We start from the raw sequence: 10,485 nt of genomic DNA on the forward strand, positions 1-10,485 counted from the left end.
GAACGATTCCAGAAAGCAGGTAAGACAAAACAGAATCCAAAAAATTAAATAAATATAATATATAATATGGTAAAACATGGATAAAGGATGAGGGTGGGTCAGTCAATCGTTCAGTCAGTCATTCAGTCAGTTGACAGCAGCCTCTGGTGGATTTACGAGAGAACAGCAGTCGCGAAAGGCACTTCCGAGAGAAAGCTGAGATCTCAAAAAGCATACACAGCGGCCTCTGGTGGTGCTAATAAATGTATATAGAGGTACATTTTCAGAATGAGGCTGGGTTATATTACAGTTTTTCTCAGTCGCTTTGGTGCATTTCTCACAACACTGTTTACATTTGCACAACAGTTAATGCATTTCTCAAAACAATTAGTACAAACTGCAAAAACCTAGTTTATAACCTGCAAAAGTGTGTCACTTGCTAAAAATGGATAGCTCATTACTCAAAAACAAGTATTGATGTCAATGAAAGTGTCGGTGTCATCAAAATGAAAGGTCCCGACATCATTGTGTATGAACAAAATAGTCAAATGGCTTTGTCATGTTTTCATTATGACAGTTCCTGAAAATGCTCAAGACAGCACTATATACTATATTTGCCATTTGAAAACTACAATAAAGTTAGACATCACTGCATTTAGTGAGGTATCTGAGTACAAGACACTGAATGTGTATATTTCACATTTTTACTGCATTTGCTCTTTGCAATTTTAATTTATTCACAGCATTGTGCAAAAGAATAAATACACCCTTATTTACAGCAATTTCAAACTTCCTTTGGGTAGAGCTGTGCACAACTGTAAACAATATTGCAGTACATATTGGAACTGAACCTACAACATACATAGATCTGTAAATCATTCATGAAATTGTTCAATTTAGAAGACATTTTCAGGAAAAAAAAAAGATGTAATTTTTTAAATAAAATTTGCTTGACAGATTTTGACAACTAGTTCAAGTAATGACTTAAGCAATGAAATGAGGACTATTAGTTTTATATGGAATGACTATTCAGCATTAATTTTGACTGACATGACATAAGCAAATGATAATGTTATAAACAGCAGAGAGTTGTATGAAAGCAATTGATGCATGTCCAAAAGCATTTGCAATTTGTTGGAAGGAATGAGAAACTGCTACTATGTTGTTTTGTTTTGTTTTGAGAAATGCATTTACTGTTGTGCAAATGCAAATAGTGTTGTGAGAAATGCACTAAAGTGACTGAGAAAAACTGTAATATCAACCCAATTTTAAAAAGTTAATAGGCTCCCAGAGAACAAAATTGGGTAACACTTTATAATAACTACACACTATGAACAATTTATTAAGCATTAGCATCTAGTGAATTCATTATCTGTTAAGCATTAACTCTTATGTTTATAACTGAAGTTTATAACTGAAGCTACAAATGCTGTATTCTTGACTTGACAAGTGCTGTATTCTTGATTATAAATGTGCTTAATAATTGTACTTTCATACTTTGTTAATGATTTACTTTTCATTACTAAATTAAGTATTGCATTATTTACAAACCAGTTATTTAAGCATAGTTGTTTTTTTAAATCATTCAGAATGAGTTAGTAAATGATTAATAAACTTTTCAAATTAACATTTATATATTTTATTATTCAGGCATATATGAATAGTTAATTTTTTGTGGTAATAATTGCTTTCTTACCTCAACTTCATCCAGTTTTGTGACCTAATCTAAAGTGAGGACTATTTATGCTTTATAAATCCCTTATAAATGACAATTAAAGACGCAGAGAGGACTTGAGACGCAGAGAGGAGTTGACCACGACAATGGGGTTCTAGTCTGGTGAAGAGTGGTTGAAGAAAGCAGGGAAGACAAAAACAGAATCCAAGAAATAAAATAAACAAGTAAATAGCAGGGTGAGAATGTGGTAAAATCTGAAAACGTGGTAAAAAAATCAGACGAGGGCTTTTCTTTTTTTGGATTGCTTTTGAGACGTGTTGGTTGGGTTTAGGCAAATGGTTGGGCAGGTCAATCGATAAATAGGTTGGGTTTAGGGACGTGGGAGGGTGGGTCAGTCGATCGTTTGCTCAGTCAGTCAAAAAGTCTGTCAAAAAATCAGTCTACAGCAGCCTCTGGTGGGTTTACGCGAGAACAGCTGGCGCGAATGGCACTTGTGAGGGAAATTTGAGATCTCAAAATGCATACACAGCGGCCTCTCGTGGATTCGCGAAAACAAAAACTGCAGAAAAATGTGCCACCGGGACGTATTTCGCGGTCTCCAGAAACGTCTGTAGAGGTACGTTTTCAGAATGAGCCTGGGTTGGATAAAGATTTTGTGCCGAGCATCCCTCCTGATGATAACTGCTAAAATTCATTCATTTGAACAATTTCAACTTCTTAAACTTTGTTTAAAGTTAGTTTACATAAAGAAAAAAAAACATATTTTTTCTTTATATTAACCATTTATTTTACATTAAAAAAAACAAATTTGTGTCTGATTGCTTCATTTTCCATCTGCAACTTGATCGGTGGAAGATTACTCTATTTCCACCTTTTGTGTCGCTGTCTTATTTTTCCTCAAACAACTGTGCTGTTATGATATAACAATCCTTTTTTTAAAAATAAAGTCTCCATTCAGCTCTGTCTTTTAAAGTTTGCTAAAGACATGTTTCTCTATTCAGCCTGCTTTCTTTGAGCTCCTGAATAGTCATTATCATTATGGTGTCATTATGTAACCCAGTACCATCGCTGAAGTGCACTACTTTCACAACATTAGGTGAGAACAGTTCCTTCATCCTCTGTCAGAAGAAAAAGTCTTGTTCTCCCAGTGATTGACCTATTACTGTGTCGGACACCCACACACACCATTTCTCCACTGCCAGCCGTATACTGAGGAGAGGAGATGATGTACTGATGAGCAGAACAGCATGAACTGAACAGACTGTACACACAGAGATAGACCTTCGCAGCAGGCTGGAGCCCACAGACTGATCTCAACCCAAAGGTGGGCGCTCGTGCTCAGTACTATTGATAGAGATGTCATCAATGTACTGACTGGATTCTTGCTCATGAACTCAGCGCTCGCTCTCAACCTGAACTTTTTATTGACCATCGTACACTGATATGAGTGCCGTGTGGCCTCTGAGTATAGATTCAGCTATGAATATGCAACACGGCGTCCACCTTTTTTCCTATGACCCATGATGCTTGGCATGAATTATGGGAGTAACTACCATTAAAGAGCACCATTAAAGATGCAAAATCAACTTTTGGAAGCTGTTTGAACAGAACTGTGTGTAGGTATAGTGTGTCCACAGTCATACTGGAGTGATATAAACACAACAATGCTGAGTTCAGACTGCACTATTTTCAAAGTAGTCGTGTCACACATGTTCTCACACTGCATGACTATCTGGGGTAGCGTTCTGTAGGTGCTGTGTTTACACTACACGATGGATCGGTGACAGGGATCGGTTTCACACTGCATGACTTTACGATTCTTTTGCTGACAACGTTGTCTCAGTCCACAAACTACATCTCACAACCAAACACACTTGAGAATGTCATGGAAACAACGCAAGGTCACGTAGTATACATTTTGTTATTAACTACATAATGAGAAAGAAGCCTTTAGTGGGCTAGAAAATGCACTTATTTTGCTGGCTTTTAAAGGGAATTATAAATTTCTCTCAAACTTTTTTCTATTTCGACCCAGTTGTGATATTGTTTAGATGACATGTCAAAAAGACACTGGTGCTCCTGTCAAATTTACACTAGTTTTTGCTTAATTTCTTGGGTCCAATCAGAACAAAAAGAAGTGCTTTTAACTTCTCCCCCAACCTCCTGCTGGCCTGCAGATACCCATACTAGTGGATGCTTCTCTCTCATTGGCTGTAGTTAATTGTGATGTTATTTTCAATCAGAACACATTTCAAACGGCATGATTTGAATCTCTAGCAGCTCCAGATTTTTAGCATTTATATTTAACCAAATTTATATTTAGCAAAGTATCTCACGGGTGTCGGCGACTCATCTGCGATTCTCTTAGATCTCGTCTTTGATAGTTCACACTGTGTGATTGATACTCACATGACCGAGCACCGATTAGCCTGTAATTTCAGGCATTTTCATGCGATTTCTCAAAAACCTACCGGCAAGTCAAAATCGAGGTTAAAATCCTGCAGTTTGAACTCGGCACAAGTGTCTTTTTTAAAATATCCTGACATTAAAATAGGATCTAAATCCAAGCAATTTTAGGCCTAATGCACACAATGTAGGAGTGCGGTTTTCCTCGCCCACCAAAATGACCCTTACAAAAAAACCCCGCAGGAATCCTGCAGGAATATTGTGCAGATTTCCTACAGGATTTTCAGCTCATTTTCCTGTAGGAATACCTGCAGGAAATTTATGCAGGGACTATTCCTGCAGGAATTACAATCCTACAGGTCTATTAAAATATACAGTTCCAGCAGGATTATCGTGCAGGACAGATATGAAGTTAGAGAAATTTCACAATGAAACAATGTATTTACACAATTTTTTATTAAAATTGTGAAAAAAAAAAAAAAAGAGAAAAAAAGAAAAAATAGACCAAAGCAGAATCCAATTCACAGCAGGCTGCATTTACTCCATTTCCCTTAAAAAAAAGTAAAGAAAGTAAGTGGTATAGTTGGTGTAGGGCAGAATGCAGTCTGTACATATAAAAAGCATTACAGCTATGAGTCCCCATAAACAACCAATGGACCCTTTTCACAAAACTGTTATGTAACGGTCATCAGCATCCTAAATACCTTAAAGTTTTAATATTTAGATTTTTTAAATGTATGTACATTTATATGTATTTATGTATAATATAATCTTTGCGTCAAATTACCAAAAACAAATGATCGCTTATGCGAGGAGTATTTAATGAAGTGTCTATGGGGACAGGATCGTAGATCTGACATAATTCCCTCTTCAGGCTGCCGTTCTCAGTCTCACACTATTTTATTTTCCTTTTTCTGTAAGTCTTGATAACACCATCCTGGAGTTTTTTTTTTTTATTATTTCAGCAGATAGAATTGTAAAAAAAAAAAATTGTTGTACTCTCCAATTCACAAATGTGATAATAAAAATATGTGTGTGTGTGTGTGTGTACAAATTATTACCTTACTTGTAACTTGTGCTCATAATTTAATTTTTCCGAGTGCTGCCCTGATAACTTTTATTGGTACATCTGGAAATTTCTTCTGTGCTGTGTCTGTAAATTCCCCTCTCCTGAACATCCTCCTCCTGAGAGTTTCTTTGTTGTCTAAAGAGAAATAAATACTTAAAAATTACTTAAAAAGTTGAAAATACTCAATACTGAAATATCTTCAATCATGATTAGGCATGGGCCGGAATAAGTTTCTGGTGGTATGATAACTTTGGATAAAAATATCACGATATTGTGATTACTGCTCTAAAATAAGTTATTTTTAAATATCCGAGTAAAAAAAAAACAACTTAAACACAATATATTTTATTTTAGGAAAGATTTAAAATATTTTGTAACAGTAAACATGTCAGACTAAATAATTACAATAAATCATTGATTTCTGCTGTCTTTATTAGTTTCAAAAACACAGATTTCTTTACAACACATAAAAACCTTTACAAATACCTTAGAAAAGGTCTAAAACTGTGGCTGATGAACTTTCATCCTCATCGGCAACATCCACAACATCTCCAGGTTCAAAGTTATTTTTCAGTAGGTTCTTTTTAGGAACAATGTCAGGTCGGTGGCTCCTCCCTTCATTCCACTAGGACCCATGTTTTGCCCATTTTCTAAGATAGATAGATAGATATATAGACAGACAGACAGACGAACCCACACACACACAAACATATATACACACAAATATATATCATTCATTTATCTGATGGCTTCAGCTGACTGTATCCATGACAACAGTTTTACCTTATGTCAACCTGCCAACAGGTAGTTTGCTGTCCGACCGGCGATCAAAATGATTTCTGAGGTAACAAAAAACGACATTAGCATCAATTATAAGCAGTAAATGATAAAAATATAATTAATATAGCCATTTTTTAAATTAAGTTTTGATATAGGCGCCGGCGGTAGTAGGCCTGTACTAGTATTGTTAACGTGATCTCGGCTTTAAAAGGAAAAAAAAGCATTTGTTTTGGTGTTATAAAGCAATTTATCGATTTAAAGTTAAAATAGATCAGTAATTATAGCACTTTAACGATAAAATAACTTAAGAAAAGTACTTTACCTTGTACTTGAAGACGGTTGGTGACAGTTGACTGACGTGCATTCGAATCGGCGACGTGAAGCGAGTCATCTCAATGACTCGAATCTTTTCTCTGAATGATTTATTTTACCGGAGTTTATAATGTAAACTACATTGTTACGCCAGTAGGTGGCGAAAACGAGCGTCTTTTTAAGTGTGAAAGATTATCTGTATGAACCTATGAACCTGTAAAGCAGATATAGTAAAACACACGTATTCCACAAACAAAGAATTTATTTTCTTAAAGAAAAAAGTATGTTTATAAAGAATGTTTGTTTTAATTTGTTTAACCAAGTCCATTTGCCAAATAATACACACACATATTAGTAGTAGTCATTATTAACTTAAAATATTGTAATTATTATGTTTATAATATAGACCTATACATTATTGGCAGCAATTTATTATCTAATTTAAATTTTGCATTTATATCTTATTTTATTTAAAATGTTTATAATAATTTACTAATTAAATTTAGTCTAACACTGCAGAAAACACATTATGTTTACCAATCCAACTAACAATAACCCTAACCTGCTTTTTTAAAGTATAAAAATGGAATAAAAAGTGTACTTAAACGAAGAGGCACCAGTTCCAGCTACCACAAAAAGGCAATGGACACAGAATAACAGGTTGCTCAGGTCAAAAAGACAGAGAATCAGGGATAACAGCAACAAACATTTTAAAAGAAAGAGGGATAGACTCTGTTGAACTCATAAAATGCACAGACATACATTCAACATGTGTCCACCTCACAGACAGGTCTTGCAGTTTTTTATTTTTATTTTTTGCATCCAACCAAACAGATGTTAGTTGAATTCAAATAGCTAGATTGACATTTTAATAAATGAAATAAAAAAGTATGGAAATAAAACGTAAAAGTGTAGAGCTTGTTTGTTTGCATATATGCATAATTTGAATGGTTTAGAGTAATGGTTGATTTTTATAATTGCCTATAATCTATTCGTACACTTTTATTGATGTATTTATTCATTTTTTGTTTGTTTGTTGTATTGTTTATCTGTTAGAACTCATATTAAATTGCTACCAACAGCAAGTGACAGAATTTCTTTCTTTCATTACAATTACAACAAATAACTCCTGCAAGTCCTGCATGAATTATAAAATCCTGCAGGATTTGTCACTTGCTTAGATTCATTGTAAAACCTGTAGGAAATTCCTGCACATATCGTTAATGTGTCCTACAGGATTTTGTAATTCCTGCAGGACAGCAGTTATCCTGCAGGTGAAAAATTTAAATCCTTCAGGATTCCTGTAAAAAGTACTGCATGATTCTAAAACCTGTAGGAATTGCCTGCACATATTGTCATTTTGTCCTGCAGGATTTCATAATTCCTACAGGATACCAGCAGGTTCCTGCAGAAAAAATGAAAATCCTGCAGGATTCCTGTAGGCTATTTTTGTAAGGGGATTGTCAGGAGGTATGGGTATAAACATGTCTACAGAACAGGATTTGCAAAGAAACTAGGATTAAAAGATCTGTTCAACTCTCTGTGATCAGCTGCACATCAAGATTGAGTTTTACCAGTTTAAAACAATTTCAAAACAGTGCATGTTTGTAATAAAGAGAAGACAGAAAAATCGTTATGTACTTCATACCTGCAGGAATCAGCACAGCTGACTATACAACTATAAACGAAAAGGATTCTTCAAACACACAACAGGAGTCCCGGTTTGTGAACATTAAATCTGGCTCATTTTTTACATTAGCATAATGGATATTTATATAGCAGTGTATATTGACTTGTATCTTGTCACATTTGCCGCAAGTAGACGTGCAAGTAAAAGTTAAATGTGTATGCGCGTCTGTGTGTTCTGTAACTTTTGCAAACAACCCTACTTGGTATTTTGATTCAAACTGAATCTCTGCTTCATTTAACTCTTTCTTTGACAACGACTGCTGTTTATCTAACGTGGCACAGCTGGAGAAGCAGACACGCACGTGAGAATGGTAGGCGGAGAGAACCAGCTCATTTGCAATAAAAGGCACAGACAACAAAATTCGAAAATGTGAAACTAAAATTCACATTTTCAGCAGGGTATAAAAAATTATCTAATGTGCATTTCGAGCTGAAACTTTACAGACACATTCTGGAGACACTGAAGACTTATCTTAAATCTTGAAAAAGGGGTCAAGATAGGAGCCATTCAAACGGTAAACAAACATTTAAGTGGTTCAAAAAACTGAGTACAGAAAGGTGTCATTATTCTTCTCACAGTTCAGCTGTCAAAAATTTAAAAGAAAACAATAGTCTATATTCAGCAGAGCATGAATGACTCAAAAACCTGATAAATAAGTCTTTCTGCAGCAATATCACTGGTGTGTTAAATATTACTGTAGAGAATACAAAAGAAAATCATTTGGATTAATAAACATAGTGAACTCGAAAGAGCTTTGGCCACAGATATGCTTGTGAGAATAATGGCACATTAAATGTAACACCAAACATAAAGTAGATATCATGAGAGATTAAAATAAAGCACAATGTCAAATGTATTTCAGTTCTTTTGAGTTAACATTCTCCAAACCAAAAATGCAACCCATAGTTTTAAACATTGTAGTCCCATCATCATCATCATCATCATCATCATCATCATCATCATCATCATCATCATCATCATCATCATCATATATATTTATTCAATGTCATATCAGCAATAAAGGCTATTTTTATGTCAAACACTATTAATTAAAAAGAATTACAATAACAACCATAAACAAATAAATACATAAATTAGATATGACTTTTTAACATTAATATACGATCAAAATTCTAAAATTGTTCGCGGTAACACTTTGCTGAATATCTCTTTGAGTTCAATGAAAAAAAAAACTTAAAACTTTTGCAGTTATTAAAAGCAAGACAGTCCAATATAATATATTTTACAGAAAGAATTCCATTGTTGTCATATAAGGAAAAATATGTATAACAACAACAACAACAACAACAACAACAACAACAACAACAATAATAATAATAATAATAAAAACAACAACAACAATAATAATAATAATAATATAACAGGTGGTCATGGCAACTTCAGGCAATCTTATATGAACATGATGAGTCAATCATCTAATCTTGATCCAAGCACAATCAGTGTCCCGATACATTGTGTGTCACTGTGATATGACAGCTTCTGATAAACGATGTGTCATTGTCATATGGTACAGTACAGTGCGTCATAATGCTATTCAACGTGTCCTCATTCACTCATTCAATTGGACAGAAAATGCATCCAGAGACTTCAAGACAGAGAGATTGTGTTGTGTTAAGACAGCTAGGTTTCTCTGTAAGTAAAAAGTAAAATAAATTGAAAAGAAGTAACAGTAAATTAATCAAAGGTGACAGAAAACTCAGAAAATTGCTGTTTTAAATTTACTTTGTTTTTGGAAATAAATGAATGGTGGAACTGGTAAAAACTGATGGTTTTCATAAAAAAGGAATGTAGTAACCAATGTGTATCAAATTAAAAACAGAAATATGTCCATAGAGGACAAAATTGTAATACACTTTTTTAATACATTCGCTGAAATAGATTTCATTCAAATGTTGTGGAACTAGCAACAACAGCTTGATACATGTGATGTATCCTTCACACAAATTAACAATTTAAGGACAAAATCTGACAAATGTCTTAAAAATGACATCTGGACAATGTCTAAAGATTTTATAAATGTAGAATAAGAAAAAGAACTGACTTCACCCTGTTGAATTATTAGGAAGTAATGCCTACACTGAAAAAAATAATAAATAAAATGTTTACAACCAAACATTTGTAAATACAAGGAATCATCTTTGAATAATTTTTTTCAGTGTACAGTAGATTATTTTTTAATACTTCGACAGCAGGTTGTCAATTATTTTTCATTTGTACATTGATTTAAAAAAGTGCTTTTATTTTATTTTAAATAACATATTTCAGAGCGATATGGTGGTGCAGTGGGTGGTGCTGTCACCCTCACAGAAAGAAGAAGGTCATTGGTTCGAGCCTCGGCTGGGTCAGCTGGCATTTCTGTGTAAAGTTTGCATGTTCTCCCGAAAAGAAGTTTGCATGTTAAGCCGAAAAGAAAATGAATGAATGAATAATATATTTCATATAAAGGATGTAAAAATAAATAATATTTTAAATGATTAATAATAGTAAATAGTTTTGTTTGACATGATTAACACTGCATTTTGAGAGCTGTGATTGGAGAAGTGGGCGGTGGCC

General features: G+C 34.0%; 1 long non-coding RNA gene across 1 annotated transcript; it reads right to left on the reverse strand.

Moving 5' to 3' along the window:
• Positions 1 to 4,560: 4,560 nt before the first annotated feature.
• Positions 4,561 to 6,330, reverse strand: LOC130213626 (uncharacterized). Its single transcript, XR_008835484.1, has 5 exons — positions 6,232 to 6,330; positions 5,913 to 5,968; positions 5,616 to 5,779; positions 5,122 to 5,264; positions 4,561 to 4,610 (listed from the first exon to the last, which is right to left on the reverse strand). It is a non-coding gene; the product is annotated as an uncharacterized LOC130213626 (long non-coding RNA).
• Positions 6,331 to 10,485: the final 4,155 nt, after the last annotated feature.

This window comes from Danio aesculapii, chromosome 20 (genome assembly GCF_903798145.1).
Source record: "Danio aesculapii chromosome 20, fDanAes4.1, whole genome shotgun sequence".
Lineage (NCBI taxonomy): Eukaryota > Metazoa > Chordata > Actinopteri > Cypriniformes > Danionidae > Danio > Danio aesculapii.